General features: G+C 41.2%; 1 long non-coding RNA gene across 2 annotated transcripts; it reads right to left on the bottom strand.

Moving 5' to 3' along the window:
* Nucleotides 1-2,841: 2,841 nt before the first annotated feature.
* LOC134168670 (uncharacterized) lies at nucleotides 2,842-9,773 on the bottom strand. Of its 2 annotated transcripts, XR_009966628.1 has the most exons (4): nucleotides 9,653-9,773; nucleotides 7,547-7,790; nucleotides 5,585-5,622; nucleotides 2,842-2,963 (listed from the first exon to the last, which is right to left on the bottom strand). It is a non-coding gene; the product is annotated as an uncharacterized LOC134168670 (long non-coding RNA). The 2 variants fall into 2 exon arrangements; XR_009966627.1 differs by lacking the exon at nucleotides 7,547-7,790.
* Nucleotides 9,774-9,778: the final 5 nt, after the last annotated feature.

The raw sequence follows: 9,778 nt of genomic DNA, 5'->3' as shown, positions 1-9,778 counted from the left end.
TGAACCAATAGTGTATTGACACAGCAAAATCTGACTTAACCATTCACCATTTTGATTAGACTCAGAATCGGTTCAAAAGTGCCCAAGGTTTTAAACTAACCATCCTTGTTATTCTGCATTGAAATTGCTACCTAGGCACTAGATGTCATTCCTAAAGACCTCAAGGAATACATGCTGCAAGTTATAACAGGAACCTTCACTTTTTCTGTTTTTAAAATAGGTTTTTCAATACTGCATATTTGGATTTCTGATCTAGAAATAAACTCTAGTGGATTTTTTACTGAGGGGTTCTCCCTATGTCAATTCTTGCTCTGCTTCCAACAGCACTGTGACAGTGCTGGTAGGCTTCTGTTACAGAAGTTCAGGAAGTGGACAGCAGTGATTCCTGTTCTGATTTATTGTTTGCTTGAACTGGCCCACCTGGTAAGAGTAATTTTAAGGCTATTAAAAGCAGTCTATTTTACCAGACATTTTACAGTTTTCCTCATTAATCTCACATTGTTCAATTCAGTTTTCATTACTGATGTGATCTACAGGACTTCTCAGGACCTGGCTTTCTTCTGTGTTTTGGCAAAAGGCCATTGCATTCTTCAGATTAAGCTGATCTCTTTTTGAGGCCAGCTTGGCTCCCAGATTTCTTTCAGCACTGAGACTTGTTTTATGCAATTGGAAATCCTCTGAGCATAGAAGTGTTGGGTGAAGATGAAAATATTATGTCCTCCCTAGGAACAGAGCTACTTGGGATTTATCACTTGGGAATGACCTGCTAAAAACCATTATTATGCATTCCCAAATCCTCCCTCCTAGACTGTGTCTTTTGGGAAAGGTGATGGTGGGTAAACTCTAGTTAGTCTCATAACTGTGATGGAAAATCATATAAACAACTGGATAAACATTCGCCCCCCACTCCCCCACTTCCCAAATTGAAACACTTGTAGTAGCTCAGTCATAAATCAGCTGGATTATGCTGCTTTTGTCTGGGATAGAGTTCATTTTCTCCATAGCTGTTCTGGATTTGTGCTGAAATCAGTGTTGATGACACAGGGATGTTTTTGTTACTGCTGAGCAGCGCTTACACAATCAAGGCCTTTTCTGCTCCTCACCCCACCCCACCAGTGAGTAGGCTGGGGGGTGCAAAAGGAGCTGGGAGAGGATACAGCCAGGACAGCTGACCACAACTGACCCAAGGGATACTCCATACCATATGGAGTCACGTTCAGCGTATAAAGCTGGGGGAAGGAGGAAGGGGCAGATGTTTGGGGTGATGTTGTTTATCTTCCCAGGTAACCATTGTGTGTGATGAAGCCCTGCTGTCCTGGGGATGCCTGAATAACCTGCCTGCAGACGGCAAGTGCTGAATGAACTCCCTATTTTGCTTTGCTTGTGTGTGTGGCTTTTGCTTTACCTGTTCAACTGTCTTTATCTCAACCCATGAGTTTTTTTACTTTTACTCTTCTGATTCTCTCCTCATCCTACCAGGAGGTGAGTGAGCAGCTGTGAGGGGCATAGGTGCTGGGTAGGGTTACTTGACAACATGGATGATTACTAGTTCCCAAATCACGTGGACAGAAGGGCTAGTAAAACCTTCACAATTTAAGTAAGTTATGCTTTCTAAGCATCTCCAAAGGGATGTATTTGCTAAGCTTAGCAAGACATGTAAGCCAACTATATCGTAAGGCATAAAGCAAATGTCAATTTCTGTAAAACTGCAGTCATGATCATTTTTCTATAGTGATGTGCTACCTGCAAAAGTTGTGGGACTAAATTGCGTGCAGACATCAATTTCATCCCCACTAATGCAAAAGGTTTGTGCAGTATACAAGTGTGGGATTTGGTGCAGATTAATTGATTTTAAAAGGAAAATTCATGAAGGATCTTAATCTCCAGCACAGTTCTCTACTAAAAAGGATGTACAGAGTTCTGCTTTTTTGAACATACAGAGAATCAGACAAATTGGCAGTTTTCATCACCAAGCTCCTTCTCACCAAACACCCTACAAATGTGTCTTCTCACGATCACACTGCTATGTTTGTTTAGGCTGCCCTGAGGTCTGTCTACCTCTTTCACCATCTGGACTATCTCTCATCCTTCCAGATGCCACTGGATCAAAACAGTTCTTAGAAAGAACTGTTCCTTAGAAACTTCTGAGCAGCTGTCATTTTTATTTCTTTTAGGCAGGGATATTACCAGTGCTTTGGGTAAGAAGGACACCTTAATCTCTGCTGCCAGCTCAGATAAAGGAACCTGTAGACTTCTTGCAATTCTCTCAAATGAAAAATGAAGATTGCTTCCAATTATTTCAACTTGGTTTAATCCATATTGTAATCATATTAAATTACCAGTTTTTCCACATTTTAGCCTACTATATAGCAATTACTACTATATAGCAATTATGTTATTTGCTGTATGTTCATTAGAAATTTTCAGCTCAAGGACAAGCCCAAATTAATTCCTCATACTTCATTTATTCTTGACTGTCATTCTTACACTGTGTCTTCCATTCTATGCCTGGAAATCAGATTCAAATACCATCACCACCAATGGAGCCCCTACTACATGCTGCAGTTCCATTACTCAGATGAATTAAAAATAAATGCCCTTAAATAAATATTTATGCCCTAAATAAATAAGTAAATAAACAAATAGAAACGCCCTTTATGCTGTGACAGCTAGTGCTGTCACAGCTTGGAATGGGAGCCCATTAGACAATCTATTGCTCACTCCAGCACCTGAAATGATTTCAGACTTGCTGATTACCAGTACATCCAGGAGCTAGTAACCTCTGAACCTAGCAGTTCAGACAATTTTCAATCCACCTCACTTTCTACTAATCCACAGCATACTTGAAAAGCTTTTCTATGAGGATCTTATGGGAGACAGCACTGAAAGTCTTGCTGAAGTCCAGGCAGACACTATCCAATGCTCTTGTCTTGTCTACCAGGCCAGTACATGCCTTAAAAATCCTGTGATCAAGAGATTTTGAAGCTCCTGTTATGCTGCAAAGCCTGGAGCTTCCCCTCTGAGCACAACTGAAGAAATAGCACAGGTATGCTTAAATATATAGGAGTTAAGTGATAACCAGAGTTACATTGTATAAAGAACACTTGAAGCCTTAAGATCTTATAATTTTGTTTAAATGCCATTCACAGTATTCCAATTACTAATTGCAGGGTCTACTGACTGTGTATACCTTTAGTTAAAACCTAGGACAAACTATAGCTCAAAACATTGTTTGGTTACACCAGCTAAAAAGTGAAATGACTGTTGCTCATCTAAAGTAGGAAACATCTACAGTGTCAGAAGAGATGTACGAACACCAGTAAAGTTTTATAGACCTTTCCTTTGAAAAGATTGAAGAGGTTTATAAGGAAAGCTTATATGGCCAGATCCCTTCATAAACAAGAGACATTTGTATTTAAATCTGAGAAGATTTAGATAGTCTTGAATGCCCAGATATAGGTAATTTTTTCTGTATGAGGAAAGAAGCTGTTATCACATTCTTTTTTCTCTGTAATAGAGTGATTGCACATTGGTGTAGCTGACAAAACCAAGCAACCGTATCCCTCCACAAGTTGTAACATTTATGCACATATGAACAGAATAACAAAACAGATCCCAGAAGGATCTGTCATGGATGGAAACTTAAGCCAGTGCATTTACATTGAAAATAAAAATCAAGACAGTTCTAGAAGAAAAATATTTTTAGTTGGAAAGGGTACAATAAAAGAAGAAAGCATCTACCTTTTTTTTAGCCAAAAAAAGAGAGCAACATATGGTGAAACTGTCTAAGAAAGTTTGAAGGCTTTAATGGGTGGGAAAAGTGAAGAAAGTAGAACCAGAATATAAATGGCAGGCTCCACAAACTGAAAAACTTGCTAATGAAGGTCAAGCCCAGTTCCCACAGAGGATTAAAAGAACGATCCCTCAGCCTAATCCACAAACAGGTAAGAAACCCTGGGGGCCTGGGCAACCCCACTCACCTTTTGGAGTTACATTACTGAGAGAAAATGCATTAGATCCAAGTAAAAAATCCAGAGTAAAGTACCGTTATTTCAGCAAAGCTTTCCATGGATCCAATTTCACTAAGCTACAGCCTACCTGTTGAACAGTTACTATTGAGTAACACTTGAGATACCTCAGTATTCATAGAATCATAAAATATCAGGTTGGAAAGGACCTCAGGGATCATCTAGTCAAACCTTTCTAGGCAAAACATGACCTCGACTAGATATCCCAGCACCCTGTCCTGGCAAATCTTAAAAGTGTCCTGTGTAGGGCAATTTACCACTTCCCTGGCAGAATTATTCCAATGGTTGATTGTTCTCATTGTGAAGTTTTCCCTAGTGTCCAATTGGCATTTCCAGAGGAGTAAGCTGTATCTTTTGAATACTGGAACATGGTGATAAGGTCTCCCCTGAGCCTTCTTTTCTCTGGGCTGAACACAACCAGTTCTCTCAGCCTTTCCTCATACATCAGGCTCCCCATCCTTTGATCATCTTTGTGGCCCATCTCTGGACCCTCTCCAGCCTGTACACAACTTCTTCACCAAAACTGAACACAGTGCTCCAGGTGTGGCCTGACAACAGCTGGGTTGAGCGGCCTGATGACCTCTTTACTTCAGCTGGAAATGCCTTTGTTGATGTAACCCAGCACCACGTTGCATTTCTTTGCCACAGCTGCATTCTGTTCACTCATACGGAGTTTGCTGTCCACCAGGACCCGCAGGTCCCTTTCCAAAGAGCTGCTCCCCAGCCAAGTAGATCCCAGCCTATGCTGCACTCTTGGATTGTGTCTACTCAGGTCCAGACCTTATACTTGTGCTTGTTAAACTCCATAAGGTTCTTGTTAGCCCACTCTTCCAGCCTACCCAGGTGTTCCTGCAGTGTGGCTCTCCCTTACAAAGTGTCCACTTCCCCAGTCAGTTTGGTATCATTGGCAAACTGGTCATGGTACATTTGATAACAACTTCCAGATAATTTATGAAGATATTGCGTCCAGTATGGATCCCTGGGGGACCCCACTAGTGACAGGTCACCAGTTGGAAAAGGAGCTATTTGCCAGCGCCCGCTGGGTGCAGCCTGTCAGGCAGTTCCCTACCCACTACACAATATTCTAACAACTTGCTGTTGACAGTGAGATAGTGACCTGGGACACCATGATTTCCATGTTCTGTGACTGAGTCTTCCATGAAGTCAAACAGCATAAGGTATCACAGCAGTACCATTACTGCCCTGATGGGATGGATCACAGAAAACTAAGCTGAACCTCATAACCTGTTACTCTCTATTTGTGCTATTTAATTTGTACCAAACTATGTGAAAATCACACAACTCCTGCTTTTTCTTTCTTTTTTTTTAAAAGCGGGGGGTGGGGGGGGGGGGTGGGGGGGGGGTGAAGTCTCCTGCTAGACTCCTTTTGTTTCCATCTTTCTCTGTGTTCTGGCTGCATCCCTTATGTTCTCCAGTAAGCCCAATATCCACTTTCTATCTCTTTCTTTATCCATTGTGTCACACGTTTGTGTTTTTCTTTTGTTGATTTATAAAGAAAACTTAACAGCTCTGTAAGGTTTCAGCAATATGCCTACCTGAAGGGTGACTGCTGGCCAAGCCTGTCCTCCAAGGTCTGTAAGAAGAGATTACACATAGTCAGAATTATATCTAATATTCTACACTCTAGTCAAAACACTGCATAAGGTACATCAGAACTGTGCAATGATCTTTGCTGAAGCTGATGATAATGGTGTAATTGTATGCATTATGCATTATGCAGTATGCATTCTGTTACAATAGATAACATCCTTGAATGAAAATTTAACTGCATATTAAATCCTAATTTTTAAGCAGGACTTTAATACACCAGCAAATTCCTCAAATCACCCCTACTATCCTGCTCTCTTAATTTCAGTTATTCAGCTTGGTATCCTTACAATTTCTCTATCTGCACTCTTCTATCCTCTTTTTCCTTTACAACTACATCAAATCTTTATCGATCTTGCAACTAACAGGCAAGCACAAACCACTATCAATTGCAGACTTAAAGTCTGTTTCAGCAGTTTTTTAAACGTGTCCTACATTATACTCAGTTGTGAAACTTTGCCAAATGCAGAACTGAGAGTAAGAAGTTAGGGTGCACATCAAAATCTGTTGTAGTAGAAAGTTATCAGATGACCTCCTTCCTGTTAAGGATAAAGATCAGGTACTTCATCTTCCTGTTGCTTTTCAGAGGTATTTTTGTGTAATTTCTGCTGTAAATCATGAGCTTATAGCCTTTTCCAGTATTCAGCTATCTGTATTGATTTTTGCATGACCATAAAGGCAGGTCTTACTCTTTCCTGGTAGCTCAGCACTCACTTTAGTCTCACACATGCTGAAGTTGGTGGTAAAGGGAAGCATATGGGCAACGTATTTATGGTAAATAACAATTTTCTGTAACCCCCTTTCAGCTACTTATTAAATAATTATTTCTATAGATACACTGAAAATGACAAAAACCTAAAATCTGCAGTACTTCTTTAAACACAGTATTTTAAATATACTGTCCATTCATGCTGTGGAATTTATCCTGCTTTGCAGGTACCAGAGGTGACTGATAAAAGCGAAGGGAGACCTCACTAGTCTCATGCATTAAGTGTGAATCTCACGTAGCTGGCTTGTCTAACAGTTTACAGCAGCCTGACATGTTTCAACTCATTCATTCCTTCTCCTGCCTTAGAATCCTTCTTAACAAATTGGCTCTTTGGAGTTGAGAAGCAAGGGAGAGATTGCCTGCTCAGAGAAGCTTCCCTAAGAGATGTACAGTTCAGCAAAAGACTTGCATCGTAATTCCTCCTCCAATATGCAACTGGACACAGGTGTTTATATGACATTACAGAGAAGGACACATCTCCCAAATATGATCTGATGCTATGAGCAAGGGAGATCTTAACTGAAATACATCTAGTTCATAGCACTGTGACCTGAAAGGACAGCTGGGTGGGAAGTGACAGTTACAACATGAAAATCAAGGAATATAAACTATTAAGCTTCCCAGCATTAAACGTTACTTTAAAAAAGAGCTTAAATTACTTTCAGAGAGGGGCTTCATGCCTCCTCCCTGCCCAGTGCTGTCTCCCCCAGCTGAAATCAAATACCAAGCCTTGCTACTGTAAATTGGCAAAATGAAAATATAAATGAGGAAGCTTATGATGAGGGAAAGACCAAAAAAGCCCCAAACATTTGCAGCATTAAAGTCTTTTATGACTGAGGCAGCACAGATGTTATACATTTATCCCAGCCCATGTATCGTTTTGAAAACCAGCCACGGGTTTCTGATTTGCTTGCAATGGAGGGTCTATTTGTATTGCCTGGGGGCTTTAGGGTGTGTGATTCTTCCCTCACTTCTTGACACCTCCAAAGAAATGGATCAGTGAATTGATCCATGTCAAAACTCCTGGCAAAACAGAAACAAGACTATTTTTAATCTGGATCCATTCCCTGATTCAGGTCACTGTGTTGCTCCTCTACAAACAGCACAGTTGAGGGTGTGGTGTGAGGGGAAATGGACTTACATGGGGCAGCTGGGATGCAGGAAACCTTTCAGACAGTGCTGTCATTAAAGCCCATGTTTCATGGTACTCAGTGTATCACAAGGCAGCTGTTAAGATCTGGAATGCTTCACGCTGTGAAAAATCTATCTTTCCTTTTCTGACAGGGCGCTGAAACGGGTGGCTGCCACACTCACCACAAAGGCACAGGTGACACACATGTGCTCCTGTCATGCTGCAAAGCCTGGAGCTTCCCCTCTGAGCAAAACTGAAGAAATAGCACAGGTATGCTTAAATATATAGGAGTTAAGTGATAACCAGAGTTACATTGTATAAAGAACACTTGAAGCCTTAAGATCTTATGATTTTGTTTAAATGCCATTCACAGTATTCCAATTACTATTTGCAGGGTCTACTGACTGTGTACACCTTTAGTTAAAACCTAGGACAAATTATAGCTCAAAACGTTGTTTGGCTACATCAACTAAGGAGTGAAATGACTGTTGCTCATCTAAAGTAGGAAACATCTACAGTGTCAGAAGAGATGTATGAACACCAGTAAAGTTTTATAGACTTTTCCTTTGAATGTTTAATAAGTTAAGGCTTTATAAGAAAAGCCCTGGAGCAGAGCCCTTCTGAGCTCATGTTCATGCTGAGATTCCTGCCTGCTGGTGTAGTGAAGCCATCACTTCCTTGCAGATCTACATCCAGAACCTAAAGTAAGATTTAGCCTACCCAGGTAAAAATGTTCTAGTGTTTCTTAATACACTGTAACTTAGAAGAATTTCAATGTGATTTTATTACTTTTAGGATTATTAAATTACACTACTATATTTTTATATAATTCTTCACATTCTGTTCGTACACTAAATATATTTTAAATTAAAAATAACATTTCTGAGGACTTCTTTCTACCTCTCCTCCTGATCAATTAGCTACTCCTGCTCTGCCAATACAAATGTTTTAATGGACAAAAAAAAACATTGGCAGGGTGGATTACAATCCAATATTTGTTGATGAGATCAAGCGAGATAAAGCCCAAAAATGAAGGACAGGACAACTGCATCAAAGCAGGGACTATTACAGGTATTAGTGAATAATATTTCCCACAGATTTAGTTGGTTTCTTTCTAGAAGGATTATCATGGCCAGGCTGTTATCTTTGCAGCCCTATAAAACTATATAGAGGTACAAAAGCATTTTTTGCTGATCAGCCAATGTTTGACATGGAAGTAGGACAAAACTGGTTTCTTACTCCAGTCTTGCGTGTATGCTTATGTCCTGTGTACCGAATGTTGTAGAATCGTATCACAGAATTGGGGAATAGTTTGGGTTGGAAGGGACCTTAAAGATCATCCAGTTCCAACACCCTGTCATGAGCAGGGACACTTTCCACTAGACCAGGTTGCTCAAAGCCCCATCCAACCTGGCCTTGAACACTGCTGGGGATGGGGCAGCAGCAGCTTCTCCAGGCAGCCTGTGCCAGTGCCTCACCACCCTCACAGTGAAGAATTTCTTCCTAATATCTAATCTGAATTTACCCTCTGTCAGTTCAAAGCCATTCCCTCTTGCCCTGTCACTACATGCCATTGTAAAAAGCCCTTCTCCAGATTTCTTGTAAGCCTCCTTTAGGTACTGGAAGACTACTGTGAGGTCTCCCCAGAGCCTTCTCTTCTGCAGGCTGAAGAAGACCAACTCTCTCAGCCTGTCTTCACAGGAGAGGTGCTCCAGCCCTCTGTTCATTTTTGTGGCCTCCTCTAGACTCACTCCAACAAATATCCACTAACTATGATTTATCCTGCCATACAAAATCAGTTTAGTCAGGGAGGAACACACACAGCTGCCTCAGTAGAGCAGGGTGAGAGCCAGGCCTGTTGGTGCAAGGTGGTCTCAGCATACACTTAAAAAGTCTTTAAGTACTGCTCCAAGTAAGTACAATTGAAATGGGTCACAGAGTAGCTGGTGTGATGTGTAGCACGGAGCCGTTGGGAAACCCTCTGAGTGATGGAATGTCCTATGCAAAAAGCCGACTCCAAATACGCCTATCAAGAGAGGTACTGCATTTTGCTTTCCTCAAACCAACTCTGCCACGCAGATAGAGCCAGCAGCGAACCCTTAGGTGGATGCCTACCGGTAGCTAATTCACTTATCCCGGGTGATCACGCCTTACTGCGGTGTTTCCCTTTGACAAGAGACATTCCCGTGACAGAAAGCCATTGCAGACATGGGGTTAGACGGCCACAGCTGCTACAGGCGA

This window comes from Pezoporus occidentalis, unplaced genomic scaffold, assembly GCF_034315485.1.
Source record: "Pezoporus occidentalis ecotype Australia unplaced genomic scaffold, CSIRO_AGI_Poc_V1 ctg32, whole genome shotgun sequence".
NCBI lineage: Eukaryota > Metazoa > Chordata > Aves > Psittaciformes > Psittacidae > Pezoporus > Pezoporus occidentalis.
The sequence above is the reverse complement of the archived record's forward strand: the minus strand, read 5'-3'. Positions and strand labels throughout refer to the sequence as shown.